Genomic DNA, 21,117 nt, shown 5'->3' with positions numbered 1-21,117 from the left:
GGTTAGCCATCACTGGCCTAGTGCTTCCTGGCTCAGTATTGCTATGCAAGGTGGAGGAGGAGCTCGAAGACAGAGCTGACTCAGAAGTTCACAGTCCTAAGCTCTGCAGGTACCTCATGCTTTTGTGGTATTTTGTCTGAACTTGCAAATTGATTTTTGAACACAAACAGAATATTGGCATTTTTGTTCCTGACTGCCTAGCAATATATGTGTCACTGATGAGCTGATGGTGGGTAGAGTAGTATTGGGGTAGGGATACCATTAGGGTTACATAGAAGACATTATACATGCCACACCTGCATCAGCATACTTACGGTAATGTGTGCGCGTGTAATTATATATATATATATATATATATATATATATATATATATATATATATATATATACTAGCTGGTCGCCCGGCGTTGCCCGGGTTTGTAATTGGCTAGTGCTAGCTCTGCCCACTTTTTCTAATCCTAACACACAATTACTCAATGATGACCTAGTTTGTGAGCTTTGCGGTCTTTGGCATCAATAATTGGCATTGAAATGAAATAAATGTAATTGGTTGTGGCTCCACCCCTTTGAAAATCAATAGGTGAATTTTGATTAGCTTTTGTAGGCTCCACCCACTTTTCTGAATATTAATCCTAGTCACCCAGTGACCAACTGTGCAAAGTTTAAGAACCCTGCCATTAACAGTGTAAGAATGGCTGCAGTTTACATTCTGGCAGTGAAATTTGTATTTTTCTCCACCCACTGATGTCCTAATGTTTCCCAGGTATGTATTTGGCTGCTTTTGGCTGTGGCCACTTTTTCTAACCCACACAATTGTCAATAGTCAATGACCAAGTTTGTGAGATTTGTGGTCTTTGGCATTTGTGGTCATGAGGCTTGTGCCATTAACAGTGCAAGAATGGCAGCAATGAAATAGGTAATTTTTGATTGTTTTTTGTAGGCTCCACCCACTTTTCTGAATATTAATCTCAGTCACCCAGTGATCAACTGTGCAAAGTTTGAGAACCCTACCATTAATAGTGTAAGAATTGCTGCAGTTTACATTTTCTCAGTAAAATTTGTATTTGTCTCCGCCTACTGATGACCCAGCATTGCCCGATTATATATTTGGCTAGTGTTGGCTGTGCCCACTTTCCTAACCCTAACACACAATTACTCAATTACTCAATGACCAAGTTTGTGAGCTTTGCGGTCTTTGGCATCAATAACCTGAATTAAAATGAAACAAATCAGATTGGCTGTTTGGGGCTCCACCCCCTTATATAAATTTAAACCCCAATCACGCAATGATCAATTGTACCAGGTTTGAGGCTTGTGCCATTAAAAGTGCAAGAATGGCAGCAATGAAATATTCCCCTGAAAAATCAATAGGTAATTTTTGATTGTTTTTTGTAGGCTCCACCCACTTTTCTGAATATTAACCCCAGTCACCCAGTAACCAACTGTGCAAAGTTTGAGAACCCTGCCATTAACAGTGTAAGAATGGCTGCTGTTTACATTTTCCCAGTAAAATTTGCATTTGTCTCCGCCCACTTATGACCCTGCATTGCCCGCTTATGTATTTGGCTGGTGTTGGCTGTGCCCACTTTCCTAACCCTAACACACAATTAATCAATTACTCAATTAACAAGTTTGTGAGCTTTGCGGTGTTTGCACTGGAATGAAACAAATCTGATTGGCTATTTGTGGCTCCACCCCCTTTCTAAAATTGAACCCCAGTCACCCAATGATCAACTATACCAGGTTTGAGGCTTGTGCCATTAACAGTGCAAGAATAGCAGAAATGTAAATATTCCCCTTGAAAATCAATAGGTGATTTTTGATTGACTTTTATAGGCTCCAACCACTTTTCTGAATAATAATCCTAGTCACCCAACGACCCACTGTGCAAAGTTTGAGAACCCTACCATTAACAGTGCAAGAAAATCAAAAGTTTGCTTTCTTAAAACAGAAAGAATGTGTGATAATTCAGGTTGGAGTGAGCGTGAGATGTCTCCCAGTGCATCACTGCTGAATATATGCAAATTAACCATTATTACCCTTAGAAGCTAAACACACCTCCAGAACCACTGGAATGCAATGATGTGTCAGCTTGTTAAGTTGTACAGAGCCATAATAATCCAACGTGCGTACAGACTTTTTTGGATTGTTTGATCCTCATCAGTGCATGGCATAGATTAATTTGGCTCTATGCAGTAGGGCTTGTAACACCGAGAGGTACAGACTAACCAGCACGCTCATGGTGACCCAGAACTCATTGGAGTGTGTAAGGGACTACAATGGTCCTAAAAGCACCCTTACTAAGTAAAACAAAAGTTTGTTTGCTTAAAACAGAAAGAATTTGCAATAATTCAGGTTGGAGTGAGCTTGAGATGTCTCCCAATGCATCACTGCTGAATATATGCAAATTAACCATTCTACCCTTAGAAGCTAAACACACCTCCAGTGTAACAGAGTAAGAATGTCTTCAGTTTACATTTTCCAGTGAAATTTGTATTTGTCTCTTTTTGGTTATGGGAATAAAAAGTATTCTATACTTTATTCCAGGTAATGTACTATGTGTGTGCCAAATTTCATTCAAATCCGTTCAGCCGTTTTTGCGTGATTGAGTAACAAACATCCAAACATTCAAACACCTGAACTTTCCCATTTATTATATTAGTAGGATAGGATGCTGAATACATGCAAATTAACCATTCTACCCTAAAGCTGAGTACACACGTATGATAATGATTGTTCGAAAACGACAATCGGACCGATAATCGTGCGTTCCAAATTTTCCAACGATCGTTTTTTGGGACGATAACGACCGTTAACGTTCAATCCGACCGATCCAACCCGGCGGATTTTTTTGAAAGATAATCATTCAATCGTTGCAGTGTGTACAAAGATCGTCCGATAATGATTATCTGTGGAGTAGTACTCATGTTCTTATTGCCTGTCATATTGTCACTTCCGTTTGCGCACGCATTTTTTTATCGTTCGTCGTTCAGTACTTTATACTTATATCGTTCACGTGTGTACACAATCGTTCATTACGAACGATCTTTTCGGTCTAATTTGTATATTTTATAAACGTCACAAATCGTTCGTAACGAACGATCTTTATCGGACGTGTATACGAACCTTAAGAAGCTAAACACACCTCCAGTGTAACAGTGTAAGAATGGCTGCAGATTACATTTTCCAGTGAAATTTGTATTTGTCTCCGCCCCCTTTTTGGTTATGGGAATAAAAAGTATCCTATACTTTATTCCAGGTAATGTACCATGTGTGTGACAAATTTCATTCAAATGCGTTCAGCCATTTTTGCGTGATCGAGTAACAAACATCCAAACATCCGAACTTTCCCATTTATTATATTAGTAGGATATATATATACTGTATATATATATATATATATATATATATATATATATATATATATATATATGTATATATATAATCTTTGGAGCTGACCACATCTGCATTTGCAATAAGTGAGCTGTTATTGGACCCCGAAGCTACTGTATGCACAATTGCATTTTTAATGTTTGGATGTCATGATGATCTAATGAATAAACATTCATGGTATTAATATAGTGGCATTTTGTACATGAGATGAGGTAGGGATGTGAAGAGACAGGAAAGTGCACCTAGTCGGGGAGGCAGGAGAGTATCCGGCCGTGGGGGTTATTGTGTATGACGAGCAGAGCATGGCTTGTCTGAGATGGTGGAGAAAATACAGAAAACTTTCACCCCCCCCCCCACCCCCAAATAAATAAACAGTTAAAGAGGCCCTGTAGTGAGGAATTACATAGATGGGGTGGCAGTTCTATCAGGGAAGGTGGGGGGCGAGCTCAGGAGGAATGACATATATGAGGCGGAGGTTGTATTGTTAGGGGGTCGGAAGGAATGGCATAGATGAGGTGGAGGTGAGATCAGGGAGTTGGGAGGAACGACATAGATGGGGTGGCAGTTCTATCAGGGAAGGTGGGGGGCGAGCTCAGGAGGAATGACATATATGAGGCGGAGGTTGTATTGTTAGGGGGTCGGAAGGAATGGCATAGATGAGGTGGAGGTGAGATCAGGGAGTTGGGAGGAACGACATAGATGGGGTGGCAGTTCTATCAGGGAAGGTGGGGGGCGAGCTCAGGAGGAATGACATATATGAGGCGGAGGTTGTATTGTTAGGGGGTCGGAAGGAATGGCATAGATGAGGTGGAGGTGAGATCAGGGAGTTGGGAGGAACGACATAGATGGGGTGGCAGTTCTATCAGGGAAGGTGGGGGGCGAGCTCAGGAGGAATGACATATATGAGGCGGAGGTTGTATTGTTAGGGGGTCGGAAGAAATGGCATAGATGAGGTGGAGGTGAGATCAGGGAGTTGGGAGGAACGACATAGATGGGGTGGCAGTTCTATCAGGGAAGGTGGGGGGCGAGCTCAGGAGGAATGACATATATGAGGCGGAGGTTGTATTGGTAGGGGGTCGGAAGGAATGACATAGATGTAGTGGAGGTGAGGAGGAATGACATAGATGAGGTGGAGGTGAGATCGGGGAGTCAGGAGGAATGACATAGATGAGGTGGAGGTGAGATCGGGGAGTCAGGAGGAATGACATAGATGAGGTGGAGGTGAGATCAAGGAGTCGGGAGGAATGACATAGATGTAGTGGAGGTGAGGAGGAATGACCTAGATGGGGTGGAGGTGATATCGGGGGGTCGGGAGGAATGACATAGATGTAGTGGAGGTGAGGAGGAATGACATAGATGGGGTGGAGGTAATATTGGAGGGTCAGGAGGCATTACATGTGTGAAGTGGAGTTGGTATTGGGGAGTCGGGAGAAAGTACATACTGTATATACAGTGGTGCTCAGTTTTCAGTATACAGACACTTCCTAGCGACAGCACAGATTGTGCGGAGAGCGTGGCAGGCGGATGGAGGAGCCTCAGCCGACCTGGTTATGTATACATGCGGCATACATGCATCTATATATATAAACACGTACATACAGCTTGTTTGCGCACATCTCTCCTCATCATCATTTTCCACTCTGATCTTCACTCCTGCGCCCCGTGCATAAAAATGGCAGAGATATTTATATATAGACAGCGGGATCAGAGCCTCATTAGTGCCTCATGCATAAGAATGAGGTACTGAGCAGCTAATCAAAGCTAATTGCGGCTTCATCCAACCCAGAGATATAATGTGATGAGAGCTCCGTGCACCGGCGAGGCACCTCGGCACGCAGTCTCGCGGGTCGCTACTACTTCCTACAATGCTACAGGGCGCTACCCAGAGACACTGAGGTCTCATACAGGATACTGTCCCCTAACAGAACCCACACTCTAAAGAGGAACTAACCAAGTATTGAACTTCATCCCAATCAGTAGCTGATACCCCCTTCACCACAGAAATCTCTACCTTTTCTCAAATAGATCATCAGGGGGCTCTGTATGGCTGATATTGTGGTGAAACCCCTCCCACGGTGTGATGTCATGACCTAGGTCCTGACAGTTTGTTGTCTGTGAACCCCGTTGCAGTGTGGGTAATAACAGCTTTTTTCCAACTGCCAAGCAACCAGTATCTCCCTCTGTGCATAGAACTCTCAGTAACGAACATTCTGTACAGATCACCTGACAGCACTAAAGATGTCTCTACCTGTGATACATTTCAGAATGTAAATCAGGGAGAGGAAAGATTGTACAATGGACAAACCCTAAATTTCACTAATACTATAAATGCGAAAGTTTGGATGTTTGTGACTCAATCACACAACAATGGCTGAACGGATTTGAATGAAATTTGGCACACACATAGTACATTACCTGGAATAACATATAGGATATTTTTTATCCCCATAACCACTAAGTGGGCGGAGACAAATACAAATTTCACTGGAAAATGTAAACTGCAGCCATTCTTACACTGTTAATGGCAGAGTTCTCAAACTTTGCACAGTTGGTCGCTGGGTGACTGAGATTAATATTCAGAAAAGTGAGTGGAGCCTACAAAAGCCAATCAAAATCCACCTATTGATGTTCAAGGGGAATATTTCATTGCTGCCATTCTTGCACCGTTAATGGCACAAGCCTCAAACCTGGTACAGTTGGTTATTGGGTGACTGGGGTTCAAATTCAGAAAAGGAGGTGGAGCCACAAACAGCCAATCAGATTTGTTTCATGTGAATGCAAAGTATTGATGCCAAAGACCACAAAGTTCACAAACTAGGTCACTGAGTAATTGAGCTAGCAATCCATATATGAATATTGTAAACAAACAATTTTATTATCTTATTTTCACTACAGTTCCTCTTTGAATGCATTTAATTTCTGATAAGTGCCAAAATAGACTGAAATGAAAGAATGCCTGTTGTTTGTTGGAGCCTGATGAATTGAAATTGGGCATTTTTGCTCCTCTTTTGCTCCGGAGTCCCCAGCAATTTGCAAGCTATTTAGAGTCTGTGACCTGAATACGACCCCTTCTCAGATTTATTGGCCTGTTTAGGTAGAACAAGTTATACATTTTTTTTCCCTTCAATTTTCACATCTTCAAAATTTGCATATTCATAGACAGACTCAGGAAGAAGAAATATGCGGTGCTAATCGGCGTGAATTCCCAAATGTAAATTTTCGATTGTGACAAATCCTTGTACTGAAGAGTGAAAATCTCAGGCCGGAGGTGCGGAATGGAATACGCAAAGTTTGTGGTAAAGGTGCAAAATGCCAGAAAACTGCAAAGAAACCCGGCCCCTATTCAGTTACATCAAGTACTAACCAATGAGAAGGGCTGGCCAAGCAACTGATTGGGGCCCTTTCAGGAAGCAGGGGGCCTCATGATGGAGAGCTGCCAATGGCCCACATGCAATTCACTTTTGCTCCTGAGTTTTCTCCTAGGTGATATTCTCACAACTTGTCAATAAATTGCATTTATCCACCAGCAAGCAAGAAAACACTCAAAATACTTTTTTTTAGCACTCTTTCACCCACTTTTTGGTACTTTTTTTAAATGCAAAGTGCTGAAAAGTTATTTAAAAAAAAAAAAGCTTAAAGAGAGGGTGAAGCCAATTTAAATACTTGTATTTACCTGTTATTTATGTTAAAGAGACACTGAAGCGAAAAATAAATTATGATATTATGATTTGTATGTGTAGTACAGCTAAGAAATAAAACATTAATATCAGATACATCAGTGTAATTGTTTCCAGTACAGGAAGAGTTGAGAAACTCCAGTTGTTATCTCTATGCAAACAAGCCATTAAGCTCTATGACTAAGTAAAGGGGCCCATACACTCAGCCGATTTTCTGGCCGACCGATCGATCCATCCCGATCGATAGATCGATTGCAAATCGGTTGGCCAATCGACCGATCGATGGCCGATTTCGATCGATTTCGATGGTTTTCCATCGAACTGGCAGGGTGGAAAATTTAGGTCGATCTGATGAGATTGCTTATCAGTTTGCATTGGCCTTAATGGAAATCTGATGGCAAAAAAATTCAAACTGAAATCTATTGGAATTCTATCCTGGTAAAAAATGTTCTAAAAACGCATCAGATAGATCATCAGATGCATTTCTTATCTATCTGCTGCCAATCTGACGAGTGTATGGGCACCGTCCTGGAGAGGGCTGTTATCTGACTTTTATTATCTCAACTGTAAGTGAACTGTTTACTTTTTCTTTGCCAGAGGACAGGTCATTACTTCACAGACTGCTCTGAAAGAATCATTTTGAATGCTGAGTGTTGTGTAATCTGCACATATTATAGAATAATGCAATGTTAGAAAAAACACTATGGCCTCGATTCATCATTCTCTTTGAGATAACTTTTTCCAGTTTGTTAAATTACCAAATTCGAAGTTTAGCGATTTCTAGTTGTATTCATCAAGGTTTTTCCTCATTCGGTGTGAATTCGATAACAATTCGGTAACCATTCGGTAACGTGTCGATATTTCCATTTTACAGCGGTACTTTAACACAAGGCCATAAGATTCCCATGGAATTGTGGGTAAAAGGCAGTCCTTTGAGCACTACGTAGCAACATTCTGAATAGGGCTTAACACCTGGACCAGGATTCTGGAAGTGGTTGGGACAATCCCACAATTTGATAGGAGCCTTTTCTAAAAAATTATAGTGCAGCTAGCAAATTAGTTAACCCTGACACTGCCTGTGTTCTCTTACAAGATGATTCAAGAGAAATGCAGATGTCGTGTTATAGCAAATAAATCTATTCTCTTACAAATTTATATGGTTCTAGAGCTTATTCTTGTCCTTCTGTGCCTTTGAATCACTCTCAGTTGATACATAACTACTTCAAATGGCTCCATCTTCTGTGTCAGCAATGATCTGACAGGAATAACGACAGAGCAGTGAAGGAGATAACTAATCCTAAATGTAACGCTAAACCACGCCCACTTTCTTTTTCATGAATTGCACTTTCTTCCGTTTTAGCGAATCGTTACCGAATCGTTACCGAATGTTCGCTAACAGCTGTAGATAACTTTGATGAATCCTGAAATGAAGTTAACAAATTCGGTATTTTACCAAACTGTTGTTAACAAATTTGCTAAGTGTTGATGAATCGAGGCCTATATACCTGAAAATAAACGTATGAGAATATTTTCTTTGCTGCTAATCTTCTAGTAATTATTCATAGTACACAACCAATTCATTATATCATATATTTTTTTTCCGCTTCAGTGTCTCTTTAAGGATTATGGCCATTGCTAAAACGCCGCATTTCCGCAGCAGAAGAAGGGTTTTATACCCCCCAAATCCTGGGGCACAAATCAGGGAGTGCTTCCTGGTAGAGGCAGAGCTTTGGGCTGTAGCTCTGCCTCTACTCGTGTCAATCTGCGCTGATCACCGCCCCTCTCAGTCTCCTTTCACTGAGAGGGGCGGGGCGATCAGTGCAGCTACAACGCTAAGCTCTGCCTCCCCAGGCAGCAAAATCCACGACCTGGAAAGTCATGGATTTTTGTAGAAAGCCCTCGTTCTGCTGCGGGAATGCAGCGTTTTAGCACTGGCCATAATCCTTAACATAAATAACAAGTAAAAATAAGTATTTAAATTGGCTTCAGACTCTCTTTAAAGAGAATCTGTACTGTAAAATTCTATAAAAAGCATACCATTCTATTCATTATGTTCTCCTGGGCCCCCCTGTGCTGTTTCTGCCACTCCCTGCTGCAATCCTGGCTTGTAATTGCCCATTTGTATGCAGTGTTGCCATTTTTATGCAGTGTTTACAAACAAAAGACATAGCAAGTGATAGGCTGAGAGTAGCTCAGTGTGTGAGTCATACAGAGTGTGCAGGGGGCCTGGAGAGGGTGTGTATAGCTTCTATCCAATCACAAGCAGCACAGCACATTCCAGCCTGACTGCCTGAGCCCGACAGAGCCGACAGAGGAGAGAAGATTAGATCATATAACAGAGATAACACAGCCAATGTGCAACTAGGAAAGGCTGCAGTAAAACAGAGCACATTAGAACAGCTATAGGAACTTATAGGATAGAAGAAATGAGGCTCAAAATGTTGTTACAGAGTCTCTTTAAAGATTATCTCCTAGTAGAAAACTCAGTAGAAAAAGTTAATTGCAAATGTGTCCAAAGTATTTCATCTTCAGCATTGCTCCTTCTAATGAACAGTTAGGCCCCATTCACACTTGCGTTTTGGAAAAAAATGGACCGGATGCCCGGACCGGGCTCCGGATTGGATCCGGTCCGTTTGCATACGTATCATCAGGTATGAATACGGCTGCGATCCGGATCCGTTTGGTAAAAGAGATAACACACTATATAAATTCCTGGGGTCTGGGAGGTCAGCAGAAGCTGCACCTGTAGAATCAGGTCCTCCGCTGTTTAGGGCCTCAACTCCACGTCCGACATACTGCCAAACAGCTCCAGCACAAAGTCACTGCTGCTCCACGCCAGAAATGCTGGGCCCATGTGTCCCCATCCAAAATGGCCGCTAGAAAACGCAGAGTAAGTGGGGTAGAACGTCCGGTTTTTATAGCCAGTGTGTCCTGTGCTTTCCGTTTCCCATTGGTTTCTATTACCGGACGGTGCAGTCAGGCTCCGGTCCGGGTGCGTCGGCCAGATGATCCAGACTAAAAAAAATAGAGCATGTTGGAAAAGTGTCCGTAGTCCGGATCCTGTCCGGCTCCGTACGGAACGGACGCGTGTGAACGGTCGCATAGACTGCATTGTTATGCGGAACGTTGGTTCCGTTTGTACAGTATACGGTCCGGATCCGACCCGGCGAATCCGGACAGCGAACGCTAATGTGAACCGGGCCTAAGGGCCCTTTCCCACCTGCAAGCGCAATCTCAATTGCTTTTGCAAAAGCTTCTTTTTCCACTTGCTGCGATCGTCTAGTGAGCTGTTAGGAGTGAAACGCGATCACACCAATTTTAGTGCAGCCCTAGGATTGCGATTTGCAGAAAATGGAAAGGCGCTAATGGACAAGTGCATCGCAATTTACATGCAAATCACAGTGCACTAATGATTGGCAAATCACCAGCGATCTGTTTTTTTTTTTTTTTAAGCGGATCGCGGCTAATGGAAATAGGCCCTTAAGACTTGTTCACACTATCAGCGCTTTGAGCTTTTTTTTAAGAGCTAGCGTTTGTAAATGCAATGAGATCCAATGTGAATGTTCTCACATGAGCGATGAGCTTTGGTGGTCCTGCACCATTTTCTGAGTGTTAGCGATTCAATGCAAGCTATAGGAAAATCGCAAATCGCTTTAAAAAGAGCTTAGAACAACGATTTTGTAAGCGTTTTTAAGCAAAAAGTACTTTAAAAGACATTCAGTTCCAGGTCAATGATTGTACTTCCTTTTTGTCTGCACACAGAAAATCACAAATCAAAAACGCTTACAAAAAAGATGCAGTCCAAATGACTCTCAGAAGGCTTTTCCATCATCACAATTTGAAGGCGTTGATTCTTCTGGAAGGTGTGTGTGTAAAAAAGTAATATTTTCTTGCTTACTGAGGACTTACTAGTTATTTTATTGATAAAGTGTGAAAACATTCCCTGTGACAAAACTAAAGGGGCCCATACACCTAACGATTTTCCTGCCGATACACAGCAGATTCGATCACTGTGATCGAATCTGCTGTGAAATCGTTGAGCAAACGCTGACAGAACGATCGATTTCTGTTCGAAATCAATCGTTCCCGTCGATCCATCTGTGCGGAAGATTTTGCTCGATCACCCGACGCTAGCGGCACTACATTACCTGTTCCGCCAGCGCGAGTCCCCGCTGTCACCTTCTCCGCTGGGCTCCCGGTTCCGTCTGGCTTCACTTCCTGTCCCGGCAGGAAGTTTAAACAGTAGAGCGCCCTATACTGTTTAAACTTCCCCGGACAGGAAGTGAAGCCAGACGGAATCCGGAGCCCAGCGGAGAAGAAGACGGTGGAGACCGGGGGACTCGCGCCGGCCGGATCAGGTAATGTATGCAGGGGGCGGCGGCAGCAGCAGGTCTACAGATTGTGATTGGTTTCATGCTGAAATTTTCAAAGATTTTCAAAGAAGATTCAAAATCTTTTTGCAGTAAAGGCAGCCATACGATCCCTCTCTGATCAGATTTGATCAGAGAGGGATCTATCTAAAGATAGGATCTATCTAAAGATTAAAGATCCTGCAAATGCTGGTCACGTGGCCTGTGTGCCTGTTTCCAGAACTCCACATCATCTCACTGGGATAGTCCTTGGTTACTTCCCTCAGATTTGTGGGTGTCTTTTTTACTCTAATATTTTGGATTGGTTACCTTGGTGGTGATAAATCCCCACCACATTCAATCAAAGCACCTTAATCAAATCAGATGGCAGAATTGATACGTGTGGCCAGCTTCAGAGTCAGAGATAGCCCTTTAGTGTCTGCAGCAAGTGTTTAAGGTTGCTTGGCAACATCAGCTCTACAGATAATATCATATTCCAAATATGAAAGAAACAAGATGGCTGCCTCAGTAAACCGGCAGACGGCAGGCCCTGAAGCTCTGGCCAGCAAGCAAGGATGACACTAGGCACCAGAAGACCATGGTTTTAGATGTAAAAACATAGCCAAGATTGGAAAAGGTTTAAAAAATAGTTTACTTTAAACCTTTGCTTTTAAAGAGAAACTGTAGTGAAAATTACATAATTAATACAATTGCAATTTTTTTTAAACAATATACATTTATAAATTATTAAGTCAGCATTTGCACATTGTAAAATGTTTTCCTCACCCCGATTCTCATTCTGGAATTAATCATAGGTGGCGACATCTTTACTGCTGGCAGGTGCATCACTGCGGAGTGTTTGTTTACTGAGATACGGAGAGTTATCAAGCCAGTAAGTAATATACCTGGTCTTCCACAATGCTCTGGCAAGGCGCAGGAACTCCCTCTTCCCCCAAGCAGTCCTGATGCTAAGCTAGGGGAGTACTCACTTTAGTTCAAGAAACCTCTCAGCCGCTCAGTGATCCTCTCACCACACGGGACAGTACGGCCACGTGCTTTTTCACACTTTTTGAACTAAATGACTCTACACAAGCCTCACAGACTTGCTCATACTGTTGAACTGCTGGCAATGTCTATGACTTTGTCTGTGTTGTCTGCCTGTGTATCTGTTTGCCTGTCTATGACTTGCCTATGCCATGCAAACCACAAATAATTCTGAGTACAACTCCTGTCGCATTTGGCGAATAAAACTGATTCTGATGAAGTTTCTGCTGCTGAAACAGGACAATTACCATAAAAGTGGGTACCCTGAATAATTTGCTACAGTCTATGCCACTACAGGGCCTCTTTACATTTTTGCTTTTAAAAATATTTTTCTAATTATTATTATTATTTAGCATTGATAGAGCGCCAACATCTTCCTTCCACAGCTCTGTACAGAGTATATTGTCTTGTCCCTCAGAGGGGCTCACAATCTAGTCCCTGCCATAGTCATATGTCTGTGTATGTATCGTGTAGTGCACGTATTATAGTCTAGGGCCAGTTTAGGGGAAGCCAGTTAACTTAGCTTTATGTATTGGGGATGTGGGAGAAAACCAGAGTGCCCGGAGGAAACCCACACAGACACAGCAAGAGCATACAAAGTCTGTGCAGGGATTCGAACCAGGGACCCAGCGCTGCAAGGCGAGATAAAATCTTTGTAAAACCTTGGCATTTACCGTAAAAAACCTGTACATATGTTTAATGGGTTTGAGCTAGAATTGATAGTTAATCCTGAATGAAGAGCTGCCGTGTGCGATCCCATCGACCAGCATTTGGGTTCGGCCAGCGTAGAGGACATTCGGAGGCGTCTGTAGAATTTGCTGCCGCAAGACGTGTACAGCGAAAGCCGCAGGAATTTGCAAAAACTTCATTTTCAATTCTGTCCTCGCTCTCCTCCAGCCGTTTCCCGCCCTTCCTCGCACTCCTGTGTCGCAGCTTCTTGCCTGCACACCAGCAGGAGCCAATCAGGGCCCAGCAGGATCTTATGCAGATCTTTGATGCTCCCGCACTTCTTATTTCCAAATTCAAGGCTATTTTAGGACGGAATCTGCATGTATATTAATTTTATGTGGCACAGACGTTATTGGCATAGCGTTCTCCTCTATCCCACTCAGCAACATCTCAATCACACTGTACACAGATGCAGCTACTCTAAACTCCCCTTATCTCTTCCACCTCTATATATTCCCTCTACCCTCCACATCTCCACGTCATTCCCTCTACCCTCCACATCTCCACGTCATTCCCTCTACCCTCCACATCTCTGCGTCATTCCCTCTACCCTCCATATCTCTTCATCATTTCTTCTACCCTCCACATCTCCGCATCATTCCCTCTACCCTCCACATCTCTGCATCATTCCCTCTACCCTCCAAATTTCTGCATCATTCCTTCTGCCCTCCACATCTCTGCGTCATTCCTTCTGCCCTCCACATCTCTGCATCATTCCCTCTACCCTGCACATCTCTGCATCATTCCTTCTACCCTCCACATCTCTGCATCATTCCCTCTACCCTCCACATCTCTGAATCATTCCTTCTACCCTCCACATCTCTGCATCATTCCCTCTACACTCTACATCTCTGCATCATCCCCTCTACCCTCCACATCTCTGCATCATTCCCTCTACCCTCCACATCTCTGCATCATTCCTTCTACCCTCCACATCTCTGCATCATTCCTTGTACCCTCCACATCTCTGCATCATTCCCTCTACCCTCCACATCTCTGCATCATTCCCTCTACCCTCCACATCTCTGCATCATTCCCTCTACCCTCCACATCTCTGCATCATTCCCTCTACCCTCCACATCTCTGCATCATTCCTTCTACCCTCCACATCTCTGCATCATCCCCTCTACCCTCCACATCTCTGGATCATTCCTTCTACCCTCCACATCTCTGCATCATTTCCTCCACATCTCTGCATCATTCCCTCTACCCTCCACATCTCTGCATCATTCCCTCTACCCTCCACATCTCTGCATCATTCCTTCTACCCTCCACATCTCTGCATCATTCCCTCTACCCTCCACATCTCTGCATCATTCCTTCTACCCTCCACATCTCTGCATCATTCCCTCTACCCTCCACATCTCCGCATCATTCCCTCTACCCTCCACATCTCTGCATCATTCCTTCTGCCCTCCACATCTCTGCGTCATTCCTTCTGCCCTCCACATCTCTGCATCATTCCCTCTACCCTCCACATCTCTGCATCATTCCCTCTACCCTCCACATCTCTGCATCATTCCCTCTACCCTCTACATCTCTGAATCATTCCTTCTACCCTCCACATCTCTGCATCATTCCCTCTACACTCTACATCTCTGCATCATTCCCTCTACCCTCCACATCTCTGCATCATTCCTTCTACCCTCCACATCTCTGCATCATTCCTTCTACCCTCCACATCTCTGCATCATTCCCTCTACCCTCCACATCTCTGCATCATTCCTTCTACCCTCCACATCTCTGCATCATTCCCTCTACCCTCCACATCTCTGCATCATTCCTTCTACCCTCCACATCTCTGCATCATTCCCTCTACCCTCCACATCTCTGCATCATTCCCTCTACCCTCCACATCTCTGCATCATTCCTTCTACCCTCCACATCTCTGCATCATTCCCTCTACCCTCCACATCTCTGCATCATTCCTTGTACCCTCCACATCTCTGCATCATTCCCTCTACCCTCCACATCTCTGCATCATTCCCTCTACCCTCCACATCTCTGCATCATTCCCTCTACCCTCCACATCTCTGCGTCATTCCCTCTCCCCTCCACATCTCTGCATCATTCCCTCTCCCCTCCACATCTCTGCATCATTCCTTCTACCCTCCACATTCTGCATCATTCCCTCTACCCTCCTCATCTCTGCATCATTCCTTCTACCCTCCACATCTCTGCATCATTCCCTCTACCCTCCACATCTCTGCATCATTCCCTCTACCCTCCACATCTCTGCATCATTCCTTCTACCCTCCACATCTCTGCATCATTTCTTCTACCCTCCACATCTCCGCATCATTCCCTCTACCCTCCACATCTCTGCATCATTCCCTCTACCCTCCAAATTTCTGCATCATTCCTTCTGCCCTCCACATCTCTGCGTCATTCCTTCTGCCCTCCACATCTCTGCATCATTCCCTCTACCCTCCACATCTCTGCATCATTCCTTCTACCCTCCACATCTCTGCATCATTCCCTCTACCCTCCACATCTCTGAATCATTCCTTCTACCCTCCACATCTCTGCCTCATTCCCTCTACACTCTACATCTCTGCATCATCCCCTCTACCCTCCACATATCTGCATCATTCCCTCTACCCTCCACATCTCTGCATCATTCCTTCTACCCTCCACATCTCTGCATCATTCCTTGTACCCTCCACATCTCTGCATCATTCCCTCTACCCTCCACATCTCTGCATCATTCCCTCTACCCTCCACATCTCTGCATCATTCCCTCTACCCTCCACATCTCTGCATCATTCCCTCTACCCTCCACATCTCTGCATCATTCCTTCTACCCTCCACATCTCTGCATCATCCCCTCTACCCTCCACATCTCTGGATCATTCCTTCTACCCTCCACATCTCTGCATCATTTCCTCCACATCTCTGCATCATTCCCTCTACCCTCCACATCTCTGCATCATTCCCTCTACCCTCCACATCTCTGCATCATTCCTTCTACCCTCCACATCTCTGCATCATTCCCTCTACCCTCCACATCTCTGCATCATTCCTTCTACCCTCCACATCTCTGCATCATTCCCTCTACCCTCCACATCTCCGCATCATTCCCTCTACCCTCCACATCTCTGCATCATTCCCTCTACCCTCCACATCTCTGCATCATTCCTTCTGCCCTCCACATCTCTGCGTCATTCCTTCTGCCCTCCACATCTCTGCATCATTCCCTCTACCCTCCACATCTCTGCATCATTCCCTCTACCCTCCACATCTCTGCATCATTCCCTCTACCCTCCACATCTCTGAATCATTCCTTCTACCCTCCACATCTCTGCATCATTCCCTCTACACTCTACATCTCTGCATCATTCCCTCTACCCTCCACATCTCTGCATCATTCCTTCTGCCCTCCACATCTCTGCGTCATTCCTTCTGCCCTCCACATCTCTGCATCATTCCCTCTACCCTCCACATCTCTGCATCATTCCCTCTACCCTCCACATCTCTGCATCATTCCCTCTACCCTCCACATCTCTGAATCATTCCTTCTACCCTCCACATCTCTGCATCATTCCCTCTACACTCTACATCTCTGCATCATTCCCTCTACCCTCCACATCTCTGCATCATTCCCTCTACCCTCCACATCTCTGCATCATTCCTTCTACCCTCCACATCTCTGCATCATTCCCTCTACCCTCCACATCTCTGCATCATTCCTTCTACCCTCCACATCTCTGCATCATTCCCTCTACCCTCCACATCTCTGCATCATTCCTTCTACCCTCCACATCTCTGCATCATTCCCTCTACCCTCCACATCTCTGCATCATTCCCTCTACCCTCCACATCTCTGCATCATTCCCTCTACCCTCCACATCTCTGCATCATTCCTTCTACCCTCCACATCTCTGCATCATTCCCTCTACCCTCCACATCTCTGCATCATTCCTTGTACCCTCCACATCTCTGCATCATTCCCTCTACCCTCCACATCTCTGCATCATTCCCTCTACCCTCCACATCTCTGCATCATTCCCTCTACCCTCCACATCTCTGCGTCATTCCCTCTCCCCTCCACATCTCTGCATCATTCCCTCTCCCCTCCACATCTCTGCATCATTCCTTCTACCCTCCACATTCTGCATCATTCCCTCTACCCTCCTCATCTCTGCATCATTCCTTCTACCCTCCACATCTCTGCATCATTCCCTCTACCCTCCACATCTCTGCATCATTCCCTCTACCCTCCACATCTCTGCATTATTCCTTCTACCCTCCACATCTCTGCATCATTCCCTCTACCCTCCACATCTCTGCATCATTCCCTCTACCCTCCACATCTCTGCATCATTCCTTCTACCCTCCACATCTCTGCATCATTCCCTCTACCCTCCACATCTCTGCATCATTCCCTCTACCCTCCACATCTCTGCATCATTCCTTCTACCCTCCACATCTCCGCATCATTCCCTCTACCCTCCACATCTCTGCATCATTCCCTCTACCCTCCACATCTCTGCATCATTCCTTCTGCCCTCCACATCTCTGCGTCATTCCTTCTGCCCTCCACATCTCTGCATCATTCCCTCTACCCTCCACATCTCTGCATCATTCCCTCTACCCTCCACATCTCTGCATCATTCCCTCTACCCTCCACATCTCTGAATCATTCCTTCTACCCTCCACATCTCTGCATCATTCCCTCTACACTCTACATCTCTGCATCATTCCCTCTACCCTCCACATCTCTGCATCATTCCTTCTGCCCTCCACATCTCTGCGTCATTCCTTCTGCCCTCCACATCTCTGCATCATTCCTTCTACCCTCCACATCTCTGCATCATTCCCTCTACCCTCCACATCTCTGCATCATTCCCTCTACCCTCCACATCTCTGAATCATTCCTTCTACCCTCCACATCTCTGCATCATTCCCTCTACCCTCCACATCTCTGCGTCATTCCCTCTACCCTCCACATCTCTGCATCATTCCTTCTACCCTCCACATCTCTGCATCATTCCCTCTACCCTCCACATCTCTGCATCATTCATTCCACCCTCCACATCTCTGCATCATTCCTTCTACCCTACACATTCTGCATCATTCTCTCTACACTCTACATCTCTGCATCATTCCCTCTACCCTCCACATCTCTGCATCATTCCTTCTACCCTACACATATCTGCATCATTCCTTCTACCCTCCACATCTCTGCATCATTCCCTCTACCCTCCACATCTCTGCATCATTCCTTCTACCCTCTACATCTCTGCATCATTCCCTCTACCCTCCACATCTCTGCATCATTCCCTCTACCCTCCACATCTCTGCATCATTCCTTCTACCCTCCACATCTCTGCATCATTCCCTCTACCCTCCACATCTCTGCATCATTCCCTCTACACTCTACATCTCTGCATCATTCCCTCTACCCTCCACATCTCTGCATCATTCCTTCTACCCTCCACATTCTGCATCATTCCCTCTACCCTCCACATCTGTGCATCATTCCCTCTACCCTCCACATCTCTGAATCATTCCTTCTACCCTCTACATCTCTGCATCATTCCCTCTACCCTCCACATCTCTGCATCATTCCCTCTACCCTCCACATCTCTGCATCATTCCTTCTACCCTCCACATCTCTGCATCATTCCCTCTACCCTCCACATCTCTGCATCATTCCCTCTACACTCTACATCTCTGCATCATTCCCTCTACCCTCCACATCTCTGCATCATTCCTTCTACCCTCCACATTCTGCATCATTCCCTCTACCCTCCACATCTGTGCATCATTCCCTCTACCCTCCACATCTCTGAATCATTCCTTCTACCCTCCACATCTCTGCATCATTCCCTCTACACTCTACATCTCTGCATCATTCCCTCTACCCTCCACATCTCTGCATCATTCCCTCTATCCTCCACATCTCTGCATCATTCCCTCTACCCTCCACATCTCTGCATCATTCCCTCTACCCTCCACATCTCTGCATCATTCCCTCTACCCTCCGCATCTCTTCATCATTCCCTCTACCCTCCGCATCTCTGCATCATTCCCTCTACCCTCCACATCTCTGCGTCATTCACTCTACCCTCCACATCTCTGCGTCATTCCCTCTACCCTCCACATCTCTGCATCATTCCCTCTACACTCTACATCTCTGCATCATTCCCTCTACCCTCCACATCTCTGCATCATTCCTTCTGCCCTCCACATCTCTGCGTCATTCCTTCTGCCCTCCACATCTCTGCATCATTCCTTCTACCCTCCACATCTCTGCATCATTCCCTCTACCCTCCACATCTCTGCATCATTCCCTCTACCCTCCACATCTCTGAATCATTCCTTCTACCCTCCACATCTCTGCATCATTCCCTCTACCCTCCACATCTCTGCGTCATTCCCTCTACCCTCCACATCTCTGCATCATTCCTTCTACCCTCCACATCTCTGCATCATTCCCTCTACCCTCCACATCTCTGCATCATTCATTCCACCCTCCACATCTCTGCATCATTCTTTCTACCCTACACATTCTGCATCATTCTCTCTACACTCTACATCTCTGCATCATTCCCTCTACCCTCCACATCTCTGCATCATTCCTTCTACCCTCCACATATCTGCATCATTCCTTCTACCCTCCACATCTCTGCATCATTCCCTCTACCCTCCACATCTCTGCATCATTCCTTCTACCCTCTACATCTCTGCATCATTCCCTCTACCCTCCACATCTCTGCATCATTCCCTCTACCCTCCACATCTCTGCATCATTCCTTCTACCCTCCACATCTCTGCATCATTCCCTCTACCCTCCACATCTCTGCATCATTCCCTCTACACTCTACATCTCTGCATCATTCCCTCTACCCTCCACATCTCTGCATCATTCCTTCTACCCTCCACATTCTGCATCATTCCCTCTACCCTCCACATCTGTGCATCATTCCCTCTACCCTCCACATCTCTGAATCATTCCTTCTACCCTCCACATCTCTGCATCATGCCCTCTACACTCTACATCTCTGCATCATTCCCTCTACCCTCCACATCTCTGCATCATTCCCTCTATCCTCCACATCTCTGCATCATTCCCTCTACCCTCCACATCTCTGCATCATTCCCTCTACCCTCCACATCTCTGCATCATTCCCTCTACCCTCCGCATCTCTTCATCATTCCCTCTACCCTCCGCATCTCTGCATCATTCCCTCTACCCTCCACATCTCTGCGTCATTCACTCTACCCTCCACATCTCTGCGTCATTCCCTCTACCCTCCACATCTCTGCATCATTCCTTCTACCCTCCACATCTCTGCATCATCCCCTCTACCCTCTACATCTCTGGATCATTCCTTCTATCCTCCACATCTCTGCATCATTCCTTCTACCCTCCACATCTCTGCATCATTCCTTCTACCCTCCACATCTCTGCATCATCCCCTCTACCCTCCACATCTCTGGATCATTCCTTCTATCCTCCACATCTCTGCATCATTCCTTGTACCCTCCACATCTCTGCATCATTCCCTCTACCCTCCACATCTCTGCATCATTCCTTCTACCCTCCACATCTCTGCATCATTCCTTCTACCCTCCACATCTCTGCATCATTCCTTCTACTCTCCACATCTCTGCGTCATTCCCTCTACCCTCCACATCTCTGCATCATTCCTTGTACCCTCCACATCTCTGCATCATTCCCTCTACCCTCCACATCTCTGCATCATTCCCTCTACCCTCCACATCTCTGCATCATTCCCTCTCCCCTCCACATCTCTGCATCATTCCTTCTACCCTCCACATCTCTGCATCATTCCTTCTACCCTCCACATCTCTGCGTCATTCCTTCTGCCCTCCACATCTCTGTGTCATTCCTTCTGCCCTCCACATCTCTGCATCATTCCTTCTACTCTCCACATCTCTGCATCATTCCCTCTACC

The 21,117-nt window shown here is 45.3% G+C and overlaps 1 long non-coding RNA gene across 3 annotated transcripts in view; it reads left to right on the top strand.

The window, feature by feature from the left end:
• LOC137562543 (uncharacterized) overlaps positions 1–21,117 on the top strand; it is a 219,666-nt gene that overhangs the window by 70,302 nt on the left and 128,247 nt on the right. For 2 of the 3 annotated variants that reach the window (XR_011030138.1, XR_011030136.1), the window contains exon 2: positions 12,235–12,311. The exons of the other annotated variant lie outside the window; for it this stretch is intronic. This is a non-coding gene — a long non-coding RNA (uncharacterized lncRNA). The remainder of the gene's footprint in view (positions 1–12,234; positions 12,312–21,117) is intronic. 3 annotated transcript variants of the gene reach the window in all.

Source organism: Hyperolius riggenbachi, chromosome 3, assembly GCF_040937935.1.
Source record: "Hyperolius riggenbachi isolate aHypRig1 chromosome 3, aHypRig1.pri, whole genome shotgun sequence".
NCBI classification, from domain to species: Eukaryota; Metazoa; Chordata; class Amphibia; order Anura; family Hyperoliidae; genus Hyperolius; species Hyperolius riggenbachi.
Note: the sequence above shows the minus strand (reverse complement) of the source record. Positions and strands in the feature narration are given on the sequence as shown.